Source organism: Herpailurus yagouaroundi, unplaced genomic scaffold (assembly GCF_014898765.1).
Source record: "Herpailurus yagouaroundi ecotype Mexico unplaced genomic scaffold, PumYag 140, whole genome shotgun sequence".
In the NCBI taxonomy this organism is placed as follows: domain Eukaryota; kingdom Metazoa; phylum Chordata; class Mammalia; order Carnivora; family Felidae; genus Herpailurus; species Herpailurus yagouaroundi.
In genome coordinates this window covers 47,293,908-47,313,124 of record NW_024412395.1, presented here as the reverse complement: position 1 = coordinate 47,313,124, position 19,217 = coordinate 47,293,908, and the positions used below count along the sequence as shown (strand labels likewise).

The following is a 19,217-nucleotide window of genomic DNA, read 5'->3' as shown; positions in this document are numbered from 1 at the left end:
GACAGAGCATGAGCAGGACAGGGGTAGAGAGAGGGGGAGACACAGATTCCTAACCAGGCTCCAGGCTCTGAGCTGTCAGCACACGCCCTGAGCGAAAGTCGGCCACTTAACCAACTGAGCCACCGAGGTGCCTCTGTCTCACAATAATCTAACTCAATCATGGGAACCTCGTTTCCTGCTTTCCCAGCTTCGTTTGAAATTTGTGGGGTCCTTAAGCTGTAAGAGGTTGCTAAGGGGGCTCTTGGGAAAGCTTTTGTCTTCCTGACGAAAAGAGACAGAAGTAGCTGGGAGCCCACCCCTCCATCCTGTCCTAACTTGAGCATGCATGTATTGCTGGCCAGTGACAGTCATTTTGTGGCCCTGAGATGGTAACCAGGGGAAAGAAAAACCAACATGTTGACAACAGTGGGGCAGAAAAATAAATGTTATTGATTATATTACTGAGTAACAAACCAAAGGCAGCAACCACCTACCTCTAGACTTGTTATGTAAGAAAATAAACCTGTATTTGTTAAGTCACTATTAGTTAGATTTTTTCCCCCGTCAACTGCAACCAAACACATTCTTAATAGATACCAGATAAAAATACAATATATAGTAGAATTTCTGCTGCTATGAAATTTCAGAGCAAGTAAACATTGGAGTGAAATATCACTGGTATGGAAACAATGAAGGGCCCTTTCCGTCATAAGAATACAATTTATTTGAGCAAATAAAATCTTCAATATTTAGAATATTTTTAAAGTATAGTAGAAAGCATAAAACTTTATTTTTTTAACCCTGAAAAGAGAAATAAAAACATAATACGCATACATTTCAGAGCATAAATAAAAAATACTAAATGTATATGGATATCTGATGATGAAAACAAATTATTTGGAAGAAAGTGGGTTTTTTTTTGTTTTGGGGTTTTTTTGTTTTGTTTTGTTTTTAGTACATGTTAGTTATGTGGTGTTCACAATAACACACAGTTTTATCACCTGTATCCACATTTGTCAGTATCAGGTATTGAGCTGTTCAAAGGAAACAAAACATCAGTATATTTAAATTCTTTTTAAAGTTTGGCTACAATCTGATTTTTTTACTCCTAACTAATCCTCCCTCACCACCACCACCACCACCACCACCACCACCACCACCAATTATCAGTTTAAATTAGACTGTTGTGTGGGGTGCCTGGGTGGCGCAGTCGGTTAAGCGTCCGACTTCAGCCAGGTCACGATCTCGCGGTCCGGGAGTTCGAGCCCCGCATCGGGCTCTGGGCTGATGGCTCAGAGCCTGGAGCCTGTTTCCGATTCTGTGTCTCCCTCTCTCTCTGCCCCTCCCCTGTTCACGCTCTGTCTCTCTCTGTCCCAAAAATAAATAAACGTTGAAAAAAAAAATTTAAAAAAAAAAATAAATTAGACTGTTGTGGAGGGCTTACCTTACTGCTATTTTCTACTGAGACATTAGTATCTTAGAATAAATTCAGTAATTTTCTTTAGTTTTTCATTTTCAAAAATCTCTGAATTTTATGTTTTCTAAGCCTATAAAAACTTCTAATACAAGCAGGTCTTATCACAAAAATTTTTTTTTCATAAAGGTGATAGATTATAGTTGGACAGTTTATATACCTTTCCTATCGACCTCTTTTTAAGTTGGCTTTCCTATATTTGTAATTGGTCATTACAAAATTTTCTGACTCAGAGAGAACCTTGTGATTTGCTATATTTAGAGAGATTCGAGTCAAATTCAGAAGTTCCAAAGACATCCCTTCAACATGTATATCTAGTTGCAGTAGTAATTTGTATTGTGCAAGTAACCAATCTGTGAAAGTAGCCTTGGTCTTTCTGAGATTTACCCCACAGAGTTCTAATATCAAATGATATTCCTTAAATGATCAAATGTCAATTTTAATAGTGATTGAGAAGAATATTGTAAATTACCTGTGCTAGAAACTACTCTTAAGCAAAAGAAAATGTTTTGTGTATCTGTAAATGTAATCAGTAAAGTTCAGACTCTATGTACTTTTTATATATAGAAACACATCATTATTTAACACTATCTTAAAATAAATTTCAATAGAATTCAAATTATTTTAAAACAAAATGTTTATTTCTTAAAAAAAAAAAAGGTATTCAGAGGAAATAAACCAAAACATTGAAGTGCTTTTCTACTCAGTCTCTGCCCTTGTTCTGTGCATAATCATCACTCTGTTAGCGGTGATGAAAATTGGCCTCTTTCTCTGCCATCAGCCTGTAAGAGCAATGACCTGGCCTTGTTCACCCCTGCATCTAGCACATGCGCTGACGCTTCATACTGAAAGCGGTCACTCCCTACTTCAAAACCCTCAGTGGCTCCCCTCTGTCTAACAGTTTCCCACAAAATCTTCATCCCAGCATCTAGGTTTTCTTTACACATAAGCTGTCCTAGCTCCAACCAGGTTGTCTGGCCTACAACGTGCTTTGAGCTTTGGTTGCAGGGCATGCTTTGTGCAAAATCCTGACTTCCCCTTTCACCCTCCTCAAAAGATTCCTACCACCCGCTTTACAAAGACTCTTCATGTCCCTCTAGCCAAAAAGATTTCTTTTTTTTATTTTGTTAATCTGTATTTATTTTTGAGAGACAGAGAGTGAGCAGGGGAGAGACAGAGAGAGGAAGACAGAATCCGAAGCAGGCTCCAGGCTCTGAGCTGTCAGCACAGAGCCTGATACGGGTCTCTAAGTCATGAGCCTTGAGATCGTGCCCTGAGCTGAAGTCCGCTGCTTAACTGACTGAGCCACTGAGGCGCTCCAGGACTTCTTTTCTTTGGGCATCACCACAGTATGTCTCATATGGCACGTGTCATATTTTGCTTTTGATTATATGTATTCGTGTTTATGTTTTATCCCCCCATCTATACTGTAAGCTTCTTATGGGGAGGGACTGTGAATGGGTCCTTGTATTACTCCCCACAGCACAATGTACACAGTAGTCATTTCATTCACACATAAGTGTGTGTGTGTATATATATATGTATATATATATAGTCTTTGAACCATCAGAATTCTTTTTTTTTTAAATTTTTTACTGTTTATTTATTTTTGACAGAGAGAGAGACAGAGCATGAGCTGGGGAGGGGCAGAGAGAGAGACACACACACACACACACAGAATCCAAAGCAGGCTCCAGGCTCTGAGCTGTCAGCACAGAGCCCGACATGGGGCTTGAACTCACAGACCGTGAGATCATGACCTGAGCCATCCAGGCGCCCCTGAACCATCAGAATTCTTAGATGAGAGAAGGAAGCTACTAATAGGAAACTCATACTATTATCTAGAATTGCACAGTATGATTAAGGACACAAGCTTCTATATCCACCCACATGGGCTGAATCCTCACTTGGCTGTTTAGTAGCTTTCTAGACTGGAGTAATTTACATTATCTTTGAAGTCTCAACTTTCCTCATCTTTAACGTGGTAATACTATTACATACCTCATAGAGCTTTTGTGGAAATTAAATGGAATAAGGTATGTAAAATGCTTAGTACACGTAATAAGCATTCATTAATATTCACTCTTAATATCACTGTTACTTGAGTTTAAGATGTTTGATTTTTTTTTAAGTTTATTTATTTTGAGAGAGAGAGAGAGAGCACGAGCAGGAGGGAAAGGGAGAATCCAAAGCAGGCTCCACGCTGTCAGCACAGAGCCTAATGTGGGGCTTGATCTCATGAACTGTGAGATCATGGCCTAAGCTGAGATCAAGAATCAGATGCCTAACCGACTGAGCCACTCAGGTGCCCCTTATGTTAGATTTTTTTCAGTGACTGATACATTAATTTGCTTTGCAATATTGGATTGTAGATTAGAAAGCATCTCAGCACTGAATAGCTCTCCATCAACAAAGCTAGAAGAATGACCAAATCATTTAGGGCCCATATATATTTTGTTTGGAAATCTTAGAAAATTTCTGCAGTTCTCCATTTAATCTTTAGCAGAAATTTCAATAAATTTCTCGCTAGGTTCATAGTAATGATTTCTTATAAATAACTCAGGCTACTCATTTAGTATTTATAAAGTATATTAGGGAGTCCACTACCCCACTGGAATGGACACATTATGAAATATATAAGCAACTGAACCTTAATTGCAAGATAGGGTTTTATAGGTTTCTGGTCCTAGTGCAAGAGATCATCAGGGCACAAACATTAATCAGTCGAACACAAGAGCTGGGAGATACCACTCAAGGAGTTTTCAAGATAATATTATCATTTGTTTGATTCTAATTTAAATAATTTGGAATTCCTATAACATTAGGAAGCTTTGAAAACTAGTGTTTACACAAACGGAGTTAAAAAAAAAAAACAACACCTTTTTTTGGGACATTTTACAAAATGTTTCTTCCAAAGAACAGCACGTTTTTATAGGCCTGCGCTGATTAAAGAAATCTTATTAGATATAAATGAGAAGCATGTGCTTCTGGTGGTATTGTACCCAGAGGATTTTAGTTAAGTAAAGTCTAAACTTTTAGAATATTTGAAATATACCCAGTTGGGCAGTTAATGAACCCTCTTCAACTTAAAGTGGAGGATTGTTACAAGCAGAAAAAAAAGTCCAAAAAAAAAAATTATGGAGGAGACAAAAAGACATTGAAATCTTTTTCAGTACTCCCATTCTGATGATTTTTAGGAGTTCTAGCTAAAGAAGCGTAGTTTTCCTTCCCTGCCTGAAACTGGTTTCTTGCGTAACACATTATTTCGAATGTCAGCAATCAGCCCTTGAACTTCTTCAGAAGACCAAAGACCAAGATTGAGAATGGAGTGAATGCCTATTTCAGTCCTAGAAATGAAGACATCAGTAGTGTAATGGAAGGCAAGTGAAAGATAAATACATTTGTTTTTCCATCTGTTAAGACATAACTAAAACATTCTTCCCATTTTTTCCTTAATATTTTGTTTCCTGGCAACAAATAACAAAAATTCCCAATCAACCACATCTTTTACAATTCTTGGTTCTTTTGAAAAGGCAGCACTAATACTATGACTTAGATTTCTAGTATATAAAATTATTTTCAGAAAATTATATTAAAAAGAGTAATACATATATAATTATATGCATGTACAGATCTATGTGTACACCTATACACATATATACTACAGTTCAGTAAAGGAGCATGCCATCAAAACCATAAGGATGTGTTACATAACCGCTCTGGAAAATAACTGGGCATTATCTGGTAAATTTGCTATAACCTAGCAATTTCACTCCTAGATATTTATCCAAGAAAACCTCTTTCACATGTACCAGAGGCAAGTATAAGAACATTCTTAGCAATATTGTTTGTGATGTCTTTCTCTCTCATACGTGCACCTGGAGATTTTTCAAATGTTGATCAAGAGCAGAATGGATAAAGTCAATATAGTGTGAAATTAATTAGTAACAGCTACATGAGAAAACATGTATAAATCTCATCTACATCGTGAGCAAAAAAAAAAAAAATCAAATAGCAGAATATTATACATATATTTTTATCATATATAAAATGTAAAAATGTATGAAAGGAGGGGGGTGGGGAGATGGATGAAATAGAGGGGACTAAGCACATTTATTGTGATGAGGACAATGTAATGTATAGAACTGTTGAATTATTGTATATCTGAAACAAATGTAATACTGAATGTTAACTATACTTCAATTAAAAAAAAGGAACTGACCTGAGGGAAAAAAATGTATAAAATTAGCCAGTATTTTATTTAGGCATACAAATGTGTGTGGCAAACTCTAAAGAAAAGCAAAGGTATGATGAATACAAAATTCAAGGTTAGGAAAAGTTGGATCCGAGAGGGTCCCACAGAAGGCATCAGAATAATATTGTTTCTCTTTAATAGGTGGTAGGTACACAGCTGTTTCTGGCATAATCATTCTTTATATATAGTATATATTCAATAAATGTTCTTTTGAAACTCCTCAGTATTTGGTAAAACCAGTAAAAAGCAAAGACTACTACACAACCATTGCCATTATTGTATTTAAGGAAAATATTTTAAAAACATAATCTTTCAGTCCTTTAAAACTCAGCTACTTGTGTGTGGTCTGGGCCATTATTTCCTGATTTCTGTGAGATTATGGTAGTGTTTAACTGCTGTTAGGAAAAATATGGCAAAACTGGTCAGTCCAGTTCATTACAGTCAGTGATGCTACCAAAGGTCAAATTCCATAACAAATTGACAGCTTCTCTCAAGTCTTATGTATTTGACGATCTTTAGGAATTGAAGGGTTATTTTGAAAACTCTCTCACTCAGATGTTGTAAAACATTATTCATACATGATGATTCTTATTTTGGTCTACCTTTTTACTGAATATCTTTATATTATGCACCTCTAGAATGATCTCTCTCTCGGAGAGAGAAAGAGGGTGTAAGTGAGCGAGGGGGAGAGAGGGAGAGATTGTCTCACCTGAAGCGGGGCTTGAGCTCACAAACTGTGAGATCATGACCTGGACCGAAGTCAGATGCCTAACAGGCCACCCAGGAGCCCTAGAATGATTTCTTAAATACAGCCCACGCACTGCAATTCCATACATCTATCTAGTGTGTTTCGATGGCCTCCGATACGATACAATTACAAAATTACAATACAACTACAAAACTCATAATTCCATTTTTTATATTAGTGAGTTTTGTTGTATCTTCTCAATTCACAGTTTTGCTTCTGTCAAGAGATTGATTTAATTAAGAACTATTGGTCCCAAATTCTTCACAAGTATTTCACTTTCTTCTTTAAAAAAAAATTTTTTTTTAATGTTTTTTTATTTTTGAAGGAGAGAGAGACAGAGTGTGAGTCGGGGAGGGGCAGAGAGGGGGGGACACAGAATCCGAAGCAGGCTCCAGACTCTGAGCTGTCAGCACAGACCCGACATGGGGCTCGAACTCACAAACGCCAAGATCATGACCTGAGCCAAAGTTGGATGCTCAACCGACTGAGCCACCCAGGCACCCCACAAGTATCTCACTTTCAATGGAAGTTTGTGTATTACATGAAAGAAACAGAGACTCTTATTTTTTATGTCAAAATACCAATTTGGAGATATTTTATTTACATTTTTCTGGTTATAACTAAATGGACAAAATTATAGTATTAAATAGTACAAAGCATTACTTTGGAGGATTTTACAGTTTTAAATATAACATTACCAGTTGTTATACAATTATAGCATAATTTTAACCATTTTGGGGGGAATCTTTGTTACACTGAAAGTTGTACATAAAGTGTCTAAATGAACAATTCTTGTATCTATTGTTAAAAAAGAGAACTGTATTAAAATAGCTTCATGCTCTCTTTTATCCTCTTTTGTTGTCTAGGGATTCCCATGATCCTCAATGTTTTGATTGTAGAAATCAGTGTGTTTGCGTTTTGGTTCCATAGCATCTTATATTTAAGGGAATCTTCATATGAAACAAAATTAACAACTTTGGTTTTAATATACTTGAAGATGTAAGATTTATATGTAGAAGAAAAAAAACATATATTGCTTAACTTTTCCATATGTTATCATTTACGAGTGAAATAGAAACTGTGAAAATAGAAATTGTCAATGAATGCCTTCAAGACAAGCTGAAGATACAAAATCGTTTACCCTTAGATTCAGGATAAAGCAATCTTAAAACTTCTATGACATGATGTAGTTGACAGAGCATGGGTTTGGGGTCTGACAGACCTGTTTGCCCAGTCCAACTCTATTAGCTGTACATCTCTGAGCTCCTCACCCGAAAGATTATACAGGAGTTTTGTGGAGACTAAATGAGATAATGTAGGAATAATTGCTGGGATGAAGTTAGTACTCAGTAAATGTTCTCCCTGCTCCACATCCCAGCTCAAAGCAGGAAGTAACATTTTCTCAGTTCAGGAACATAAAGTGATCGCAACGGATTATAAGCAACTTCCTTTTCATCCAAAGATCTTACCAGTCTTTTTTGTAACATAAACCACAGACCTCAGGATCCCCTCCCCACCGTCCCCTCCTACTCACTTCATACATGATTCCCAACCACTATTCTCTTTTACTTTTGGAACAAGAGAATGGTTGTCTCGGAATAAAAACATTAAAAAACAAAAACTTACAATGGAGGGAAGCAATGGAACTAAAAAGGAATGTACATCATCACCGTCAGAGAAAGCTTATATAAGACATGAGTTGTGAATACATACTTCCTATATGAAAAGGCAGTGCCATCATGCAGTTTTACAAGGTAAGAGACCAAAGGAAACCCCACTGAGGCTAAACATTCAACATAGATTTCTTTTGCATCCATTTTATGCTTATAACTATGGAAGCCTTTGTAGAGGGTGCTAGTTTTTGAAGACAGAATCAGATGTATAAGAAACTCAATGTAAAATTATTTTTTATGTTTATACCTAAGCTTATTTTCTTTCAAGTCCCTATTCCACCAGGTGGTAATAATTATCAGTAAGTCTGGGATTTCCCCTGTTTCATGAGGAACACGCTGCATTCCATAGGTCCTTCCTAGAAGGTTCCAAGTACGGGATGGGAGTTGGGAAATGTATTTGTGCGAGACAATTGGCATTAGGCCATCACAGGTATCCAGGCTGTGATCTACTGATACTACATCCTGGTTCCAATGCACCTTTTAGTCATGGTCTACACATTTCACTTTTGGTCTGCATTATCCCACAAAATTTAGGTTTTCCCAGTTCTCTGTGCTTCCTCTAAAATAAGGATTGGCTTTTTTTTTTTTTCTATAAAAAGCCAGATAATAAGTACCTTAGGCTTTGCAGATCATGCAGTTTCTGACACAGCTACTCAGCTCTGCCTTGTAGCATCAAAGCAGTCATAGACAATAGGTAAAAGAATGGGAATGCCTCTCTTCCAATAAAATTTAATTTATAAAAACATCCAGATCGAAATCATTCTCTCCTGCATTGGAAAACATTTTGGGGACTGTCTAAATCTTCCTGGGGCACAAGAGGGCTATGGAGCTGTTCAATACCCCATTTAGAAATGTTTTCTATTCTTACCATTCTTCAACACTGGGCCAGAAATAACCCTGGGGTCTTACTGCTCTCCAGGGGAGTTTTTTTTTTTTTTTTTTTTTTTTTGCTCTCAGAGTCCCTTCACAGCCTGTTTTTTAGGATCAAGTTTGCCTTCCTGTACCTCTTCTTCTATGAATGGTAGACCAAGTAGTTGTGCAATATAGCATTCCTGCATGGTGAGGTTATAGGGCTTCTGGCTCAGGCATGCTGCCAATGCCCCTGTCTCTAATCCACCCGGACTCTTCTTCTTTTTCCCCATTCTGCACAAATTTTATCAAGATTTGGGGTGGGGATAGAAAATGGATTCAGACTGAGCACATATTCTTTAAAATATATAGTTAATAATACGTGCTTTGTGCAGAATCATTCAAGGCTTAGACTTGCAAAATTCCAATAAATCCAAGCTTTTGCATCTCAAAGCTTTCTCTGTATGAACAGGGAGAATACAGAGGGTGCACAAATGTAAAAGGTGCTTATGTCCTTGCTCTTGTTGAGACACCAAGTTTAGAGGAAATAGTTAAATAAATAAATAAATAAACTTCCCCTTAACTTAGTGGCTTAAAACAACAATGAATTAATATTTCTTTTTTTTTTTTAATTTTTTTTTTCAATGTTTATTTATTTTTGGGACAGAGAGAGACAGAGCGTGAATGGGCGAGGGGCAGAGAGAGAGGGAGACACAGAATCGGAAACAGGCTCCAGGCTCTGAGCCATCAGCCCAGAGCCTGACGCGGGGCTCGAACCCGCGGACCGCGAGATCGTGACCTGGCTGAAGCCGGACGCTTAACCGACTGCGCCACCCAGGCGCCCCATTATTTCTAATGCTTTTGTTGGTTGACCAGGTGGCCCTTCTGCTGGTATTGGCCTAGGATCAGTCATAAAGTTGCATTTAGCTGGTTGTTGGCTGGGGTCTGTGCTCAGCTCAGCTGAAACATCTGGGACAGCTAGGTGTCTCTTTCTACATGGTCTTTCACTCCAGGCTTCTTCACAGAAGAAGCATAGCCTTGGAAGGGACATAACATTACTTCCACTATATTCTATCGGTCAATACAACTGGCACAGTTACCCCAGATACTCCAGAAAACAGATTTCACCTGATTGGACACCAGGTTGTGAACGCTGTGCCCTGCATAAAAGTATCCTGCCAAAGGACAAGTAGATCTGAAATGCAGACTGGGATCCATTCAGCTCATGGATGCTCTGGAGTAGATTTGCATCTACTATGAGGAAGGGGTCATCCACTTGCCAACCCAGGTACCTGTGGACTCTTCCTGCCCATAGATGAAATTTTCTAATTTACACAAAATACTGTTTAGGCTGCTAAGAGAGGTCCTGTTGGGTATGATCTTACTGTGAATCAAATATATACCGTATCTCAATGAATGCTAAAATCTTTATCACAGAAGTTAGCTAATCATTCCAAAGCTATACAGAGTTTTCAGTGGGGGTCAGGGGTGGGGGGGAGGTGGGGAGAAGGGGAAAGGGAAAGAATTTTGATGTTGTTCCTGGTTTACCTCCTCTCCCTTTTCACTCTCAGAAGTGAAGCCATATTACCAGACCTTGGGGGGATGTGTCCCCAAAGATTCTCCTTAATCCTTGAGAAGATGTTCCACACAGGTGATTCCTCTGTCCTCTACTCTTCTCCTTCTCTGTCATTTCTAAGCCCTTTAACCTCTTTCTATGGTATCTCCATTCCCATTCCCCTTTTCTCTTTTATTCACCAACTGTTCCAATTGAAATAAACAAACTTCCTTCCCTAGCAGTGATTTTTTTTTTCTAGCAGTGATTTTTTTGTGTCAACCCCAAATGTCGTTACATATCAGGAACCCCTGTCCCTAAAACTTTGCAGAGGCACAAAGTGTGATGTGGTCTTAGAGTCTGCTGAAACTGTTGGGAATGGAGAACAGGTACATTCTGATTTTGTGACTAGATGTAGAGAAGGAGGTATGTTGATGAGATCCTATCTCGGGTAGCAAATTAGTTTTCTGTTAATAAATTAAAAATCAAAGACACCGAAAAAACATAATTTCCTTCAAAATTCTCCTTCTAATAATGCATGAAAAATCAACATTTCTCTGTAATAACAATGATGCTATTTCTTTTGGTCTAATGCTTTAGACCTATTATGCTACAAGAACATCCCTAGGTTCAATGATATAAGTTATTTAACAGTTTATCATAACTTATTGGGCAACAAATGATATCATATGCAGGTAGTGTCTCTCCATAGTTCTCTCTTCACAATATTGAAGTAAGGAGGGGGGCAAGGACCAAGGGAGGAGGGAAGTTTATTTTATGACAGTGCACTGGAATTAAGAAATATCAAGGTTATCTGGGCTGATTTAGGAGGTTCCATGGGAGGCTAGGGCCTTCAGCTGGGCTGGATGGGATTTGGAGAAGTGAAGTGAGACACACAGATTTTCAGAAGTAGGAATCTGAATGTGGTATCATCAGGAGAAGGTAAGAGATCTGACTTTTCCATAGTAAGGGCACATTCTACTTCCCTATTTCTAAAGTGTCAAGATTTTAATCAAAATAAGCATGCTTTACATAAAGCATGTTTTGGTAACAAGGACTAATATTTTTACAAATAGGAAATGTTAAATCATTAATATATTTCCTATGATTTGTCTTTGTGATATGATTCTTCTGCTATCATCATTGTTTAGGATCTTGGATGGCTGATACAAAGCAGTTTAATAGAGCCAGAAGAATATCATTGTAAATGTTTCAACAGATGAAGAGAGAGAACACTAAAGAATGTGATCATCACAGCATGGTTTGCAATAGCAAAATTAGAAAACAATCTTCATCATCCAATAAGTGACTGAATAAATACATTCATACAAAAAGAAAGCATGTTGTAAAAAATGAATTTATTGACATGGAAAGATAAGTTAAGTAGAAAACTGTCTACCAAACAAGATCCCAATATGACCTAGTTTTTATTTTAAAAACATGTTTCTGTCTCCCCCTATATCTTCCATTCCACTCTCCCTAGTTTTTCAAAAGTATCTGGAGAGATAAACAGAAGAAAAAAAAAAAGGGTCTGGCAGTTAGCACTGATTCATCTACATGGAAGGAATTTGGGGATGTTTCCAACTGACTCCTTTTAGTTTATCTGTATTTTCTCATTTTTCTAAAATAAATATGAATTGATTTATAATTTAAAAAGTCATTTTACAGAAAAAGATCAATTAGGAAAGAGTGAGTCGGGGACACCTGGAGTACATATCTAAGGTCAACATCATGCAGGACTGTCACTATCTTTTCCCAGAAAAAATCCTTTGATGCCACTGTCAGAATTTGAGCTAGCTAGATTGAGTATTAGCCTGACTCAGCATGGTATTTCTTTTTGCTCTTATGCTAATGCTTAAAAGCTTGAAACTCTGCACTCTACCCAATCCATTTCATCAAATATTTATTGAGCACCTACTATGTGCCAAGCATTAAGGATACAAGATTAACAAGACATAGTTCTGTTGCAATTTAAGTCAATAAGCACACTCACAGACTGTGTACCTCTTCGAAAGTCCCAGACGGTTGTTCTGCTGCTATTCTTGAGGCGGGGGGCCCCTCATAGGTCGTCTTCATACAAGATACTGTCTCAAAAAGTTCGTACTAAAAATAATCTCTTCATGTTTTTAGTTTTAACTCTTATTTTAAACTCAACGCAGAATTATGCTGAACAGTTATAAAAAAAAAACCCACATATTTGTGGCTCTTCACTATGATACCAACACTATTCTCCTTTTAAATCAATAGCCTTTCAATTCTTTTAGTAGAAATTATTTCAATCTGTTTAGTCTTTGAGCCAAAACTCTCAATTTGACTTTGAGATCCTGACTGGAGACTCCAGTTTCCACATAAGGCAAAATTGTTTTTAAAGGCTAAATCAGGCAGGCAATATGTTTCAAGCTTGCGTTGCTAAGCCCAGGGTAACCAACAATTAAACAATTAACAAACTAAAAACATTTAAAGTTGGACTTAGCGAATCTTAATACTACACTGTATATTATAACTAATTTTATGAATTAAAATTTCTCAGTTAAGTGATTCCCATTCTTTCATCTTTGTTTTCCATTAATTGTTATTCCTATATCCAGAGGATTTTTTTTGCATGACAATTATCATGGAATTTACATGCATCAGTGTGTAAAGGCACTTGGTGATCACCTTGTACCATTTTAAGAGAAAATTTAAGCCCAGAAGTAAAGTAACTTGTACGAGTATAAATTGCTTTGTGTAGTGACTTTTGAAAGGATGATAAATGATAACTGATAGTTATTGTTACTAGATGCTGTCCCTCAAATTCTTAGTCTATCATTCTTACTTGCCCTAGATTATTTCTCCATACTGTTTGGTTAAACTATTCTTTGGACTTGTACTCTGTGTAAGACATTAGGCATAATGGGTTTTTCATGGCATTTAATGGATCAATTTATTAATTTAACAAATATTTATTGAGTACCTACTAAGTGTTACATACCAGTCTTGGCATTAATTTAAATGTTGACAAAAATTATTAAACAGTATTATTTTAAATTTACATAAGAATTTTACAGCTAATTCTGTGTGTGTGTGTGTGTGTGTGTGTGTGTGTGTGTGGAGAGAGAGAGAAATGTTTCTCTTTCCTGTATGAATCATCTTAATTTTCTATTTTAGCTGCCATTACATGCCAAACATGTAGAATTACAACAACCTTGTTTCTGAGAAGCATGTCTACACTAAGTTTCCTGGGTTTTATTTTATAAAGAAATACTAACTTCTCCTTTATAAAACAAATTCTTTATTTCATAATCTTTAAATGGGATGATACTTTCAAAAACCCTTCATCTCACTGGATTTAGGGCATTAAACGTTGCAGCATCATGCTTTCTTTTCTGGGCCTGCAGCATTTGAATTTTATTGTAAAGTAAAAAACTTTTATTAGTTTTAAGCCTTTGCTTTCGGAATGAAATGAAATACTATGTGCAATGCTAGTAGATATGCCAGACCCAAACAACACGGCTTTCCTTGTTTAAATTATCTGTCTCCATTGTAAAGCTGGCAGTCAATTTTTAGTAACTCCTGATTTTTATATTTGTTCTGTTCTTTTTTTACCCCTCGTGCAGTATTTTGGTCCTATTTGCTTGCTCTCTTTTTTTGTAGATCTGCTCTAGCTTCTCTTTACAGTTATTATTTGACTGTACTAGTCTTGCTGTCAATGAATCTCAGTCCTTGGATTCCAAATTGCTTTTCTATATCCATTTGCTCTGTTCTGCTCTTGTTGGTGAAAATTGTTGCTCTTTGCCTGGTGGGACATCGAAACTCTCATAGTCTTTGGCTCCTCCCTCATTCAGAGATGGGCGGTGCAAGACAAGAGATACAGACTCCATGGTTATACATTTAGGATTTCTCCCAAATTTCCCAAAGACTGAGACTTTAATCTCCATCTAGAAGCAAACAACAAAGAAAATGGCAGAACCTCAAAAAAAGGGGGGAGGGGAGGTAGGGCGGATTTGGGTAGGTAGTATTTTCAGCTCTGGATCTAAAGACAAATATTATCAAGTTAATATGGTAATACACATAAGCAGTTCCTGAATGTTTTGCGGGGGAGAGAGGGAAAGCTTAAAAACTGCTTGCAGGTACTGATATTAAAATATCACAAGCACAGAAAGGTTCCTTGATGCTTGCAAGATAACTACAATATACAAGACAAAAAACTAAAGTGTTAAATCAGATCCATAGCTGTGGTATAAAATAGTACCATGGATGCTAAGCCCAGTGTCAGACTAGCCACGTTCTAAAGTTACACCTACTGATACTATACTAACCAGTATTTCTAAATTTTAATTTTAGGTCATATGTAACACTAATATGCCAATAAATAGAAACCATAAGTGTATGTGTCAAAATACAGGAGGAAGGCCAGAACTAAACTACACAAAAACCTGCCACCATGTAATTAAGCATGCCACTAAAACATTTTCGGCTATTTCTATTTCTATTCCTATGTACATTGAAGATAGAGCCAAATACTGGATGAGTTTATAAGAAGGTATAGAGGTCATTTTTTAAAGTTTTGTGTGTTTTGTTTTTTTAATATTTTTCCCTGAGAGAGAGAGAGAGAGAGAGAGACAGAGGCAGAGTGCGAACAGGGGAGAGGCAGAGAGAGGGAGACCCAGCATCTGAAGCAGGCTCCAGGCTCTGAGCTGTCAGCACAGAGCCCGACGCCAGGCTCGAACCCACAAACTGTGAGTTCATGACCTGAGCCGAAGTCTGAGGCCTAACCGACTGAGCCGCCCAGGTGCCCCTAGGGGTCATTTTTAAGTCCTGGTTTTGGGTGTGTCAATGTTTGTCATAACAGAAGAAGGCTGGCTGAAACAAAGTTGTAAATATCATAAAAGGAAAAAAAAAATACTGTCTAAAAAAAAAAGATGTCTTTAAAAACAACGGCAAAATCCCCTATCTCCCTAGAGTCTGCATCGTCACCCTCCCAGTAGATGAGCTTTCAAGCAAACCTCCAGGAGAAGCAAAACCTCTCCAGGAAACCCGTGTCTTTGCAAACAAGGACAGCAGGTTTCTCTGTACTGTCGCTGCTCGCTCTCCCATCTGGGAATCGGTTTGCCTTTCTATAGCAGCCCAGGAAGGGGTGGTGCGCCCCAAGTTAGCAAGGCTCTGCCAAATACCAGAGGCTCTTCTTTGGAAGAGGGAGGCTCCTCCTTTGGACGGGAGGCGCCCCTACCAGAGCGCGCGCTTACAGAAACGGAAACCACTAGCTGCGCTGAAGTGAGTCAAGTGATGAAATCAAGACTAGTACATGGGAAGGAAGCTCACCCAATAGCTCACGAACCTAACTGGTGACAGAAGCTGCTGAACCTTGCTCGAGGAAACCATACGAGACAACAGTTGCAGCCGTCATGAGGTGGCTCTCGGGGGGCACTGGCCCCCCCATCCCCCGGTCTCCGGGCGGTGCACCCCTTCATTTTGGCGAACCTTAGAGAAGGGAAGACGTGTGTGAGGGCAATCTAGACCCTCTGGTTCCCCAAGGACCCAGACCGTGTTCTGGTTACAAGGTGCCCACTGGCACCAGGTCTGCGCGGGACTCCTCAAATGTAGACGGGCGGAGGCACGCACCCCTCTAGGAGAACCAGCCTCGCCGTCTGCGGAGAGGGAAGCCGCGCGGCGGCTGCGCTCCGCCCGGACGGCGCCCCCACCCTGCGCGCGCGGTGCTCGGTCCTCACCTGGAGCGCTCAGGTAGGGCTTGGGCGGGGCAGGAGGCTGGCGCGCAGGCGCGGGACGGGGGCCTCGCCCCTGCCGACGTCGCAGGCTGGAGCTCACCTGGGAGACTCCAGGAGGAAGCGGAGCCTCGGTTCGGCCTCTCCTGGCAACGCAGGAGGCCCAGCGGGAAGGCAGGAGGCGGCGGCGGCGGAGGAGGAGCTGGACTGAGCGGCAACAGTAGCGACAGCAACCGGAGGCGCCGCCGCCGCCGCCACCTGCACCTGGCGCCCGGCCCACGTCCAGCGCCCGCCCGGCCGCTGCTTCCCGCCGCCCTGCTGTGCCCACCCGCCAGGTAAGCGGGCGGGCCGGCGCTGGGGCCGGGAGACCCTGGGCAGACGGACGCCGAGGTTCACGTGGTGGGGAGAGGGGTACGGTCCCGGTGGCCGGTTGGGGGTGGTCTCGAGAGCGGTGTTTCAGTTGCCCCTCCGGAGGGGCCGAAAGGGGCGCCCGAGGCCGGGGCAGGTGGCTCTCCGGGGGTAGCCCTGTCGCCCCTGACAGTCTCTGTAGGGAGGCTCCAGAGGATCCGGACTGGGGCCCGAGTCCTGGTGGCCCGCAGCTTGACCCTGGGAGAATCTCCCGGAGTGCGGGGTCGGAGGGACGGGGCCAGGCGCGAGGTGGCCGCGTTTGCACGCGGGCTAACAGGTTGCTGGTCTCCTCTCGCCCCCGTGCCGGGTGGGGGGCGCAAACCCGCGACGGGAAAGGGCATGGCTTTGCCAGGCAACTTTCCCAGCCGGACCCCAGACAGTCCTAGGCTGGAAACCACGGCCGCCCGAGCCATTTAAATGGTTTCCGAGTGGTTTGGAAAGCGCTCTGTGGTCGGGACGCGGACATCCCTCTGTCTCTGTCTGTTTCTCTCTCTCTGCACTTTTCCGGGTGCACTCCCTAAGCCAGAGCTGCGCCCACTTTCCGGTTTGATCGAGTAGAGTTATTTTCTTCGTGGCAGGAAGAAATCCAACTGCCACTCACCAACCGCACACCATCTCGTTAAAGGACCTGTTGACTTAACGACCTGCATATCGCGGCTCTGGTTTGCCCGTGGCATATGACTCAAAGGTTCAGAAAAACTTTGTTTCAGGATCCTGCCACGTCTGAACCTGGGTGTGCCAGGCCCAAATTCCTTTCCCTGCCTAATTAGGCTTTTCTAAAGCTTAAGAATTGAGGGTGAAACTGGTGCTTACCTTATAGCCTTTTGCTTCCTTCTCCCTCAAAACTCCTCAAAAACACTTCACTTCAAACTCTTCAAATAACTATTTCTGTTTTTAGAACCCCATAGGTTAACAGCTTTTCTGATTTTTAGAAAATGTTATGAAGCCAACGTAACTTGTCATAAAAGTTATAATACATATAATGAAGACACTTGCGTTCAAATACTGTTGTGGAAAAATAAGAAAGTTGCTGCGTTTTCATTTGAGAATTTCTGCTTGTGGGAGAATGTGTTGCTTCATTTACTGTGTACATTTTCTTTGAGTCTGTGGTTAAAACACATGAGGTTAAAGTCATACCCTACAATTAGAATTCTTTAAACTTAACTTTTACTTTTAATATCTGAAGTCTAGCATATGCACTAAACATTCTGAACAGTTTATTTGTAACAAGCATCTTTCTTTTTATATCGCTTTAACTAGTATTTTTACATAGAAGTTTCTCATAATAAATGGCAATTCCATTGCCTGCATTTTACTTCTATCTTCACTGAGGTTTAAAAATGTATTTCAAACTGCACACTTAACAAAATGCCTTAACAACTCATAGAGGTGCAATTAAAGATACATGACAACCACACAAACAGGACGTGATTATTAATGATATTTTCAACCAGTGCCTTCTGCTTATGTCAAAAGAGCCTGGCCTGCCCTCTTAATCTCATCTCCATACAGAGAAATACCTATGCTAAATATTCTTTACAAATTAGGTGTAGGTGTTGTTCCCTGAGTTTAGAGTATTAATTTAAACCTCATTGATTATTGAGCCAGATGTTTCTAGACTACCTTTACTCTTAAGGGAGAAAGGTGACATGTTTGCATTAGAGTAACAGTGTGCCTCAGTTAAATTATCTGTAAAATAGAAAAAAATATACTTCCCTAGATTAAGGTAATGAGGCCTTAAATCAGGAATCTCCTCTACCCCTACCAATCTCAGGATCCTCTTCTCAGTTTGGATAGTCAATCCATCCAGTTTGTGATAAACCAAGGCTGAGGGAGAGATTCTAATTTCAGTTCACCCAGCAAGTTAGTGGCATTATTATTATTCCAAAGACTTGACTCCAGAGTCATATTATCTTTACTTTTCACCACCCTCACTCTCACTTATCATAAGATGTTTATCTTTTTGTCTTTTGTATAATTTGTAAGGCCTTTGTAAGTACAGAATACTCCATTGTTCTTTGTCCAGCTCTGATTTACCCTAATTTCTACTTGTCCGGACTCCAGGGAGAGTGAGTGAGGATGTCACTCTTCTTCTCACATGTGTATTGAAGATGCCATGTGGATTGAGATTTTTAATCCTTTCTTGGTTTTTCAGAGCCACAGTTAATTTTTTGAGTCAACATGGACAACACAATTTAGTCTTCTGATCTTTTATTGTATTGGCTTAAAATATATTTTATAAGGCAGTAACCCAGGGCCATCCCTCCATTGGCAACACTCTAGAGTTTTGGCTGGCAAGCATACTTCTTCAACATTAGTATTTTTAAAACTTCTTTTTGGATTGCAATCCTCAATAAGAAATGAATTCTATGCCTCAATGCAGTATGCTCTCTGTGTATATATATGAAACAAGGCTCACAAAACAATATTTAGGCTCATAACGTGGATTTTCTCTATTATCTTATTTTTAAAATACTGATCTCAACACACTGGTTGACTTTTAGGACCACAGTTGGGCTAGAACCTATAATGCAAATAGCAGTATCCTATTGAACTTGTACTTTTAAGGCTGATTTT

At 39.6% G+C, this 19,217-nt stretch overlaps 1 protein-coding gene across 5 annotated transcripts in view; it reads left to right on the top strand.

Annotated features, from left to right (window-relative positions):
- Positions 1-19,217, top strand: part of GALNT3 (polypeptide N-acetylgalactosaminyltransferase 3) — a 98,782-nt gene that overhangs the window by 38,026 nt on the left and 41,539 nt on the right. For 3 of the 5 annotated variants that reach the window (XM_040475254.1, XM_040475257.1, XM_040475256.1), the window contains exon 1: positions 16,279-16,567. The exons of 1 other annotated variant lie outside the window; for it this stretch is intronic. The gene's annotated coding sequence lies outside the window, so the exon portion shown is untranslated. Of the gene's footprint in view, positions 1-16,278; positions 16,568-17,627; positions 17,728-19,217 lie in introns of those variants that run through there. One more of the 5 variants, XM_040475259.1, reaches the window with a different exon arrangement.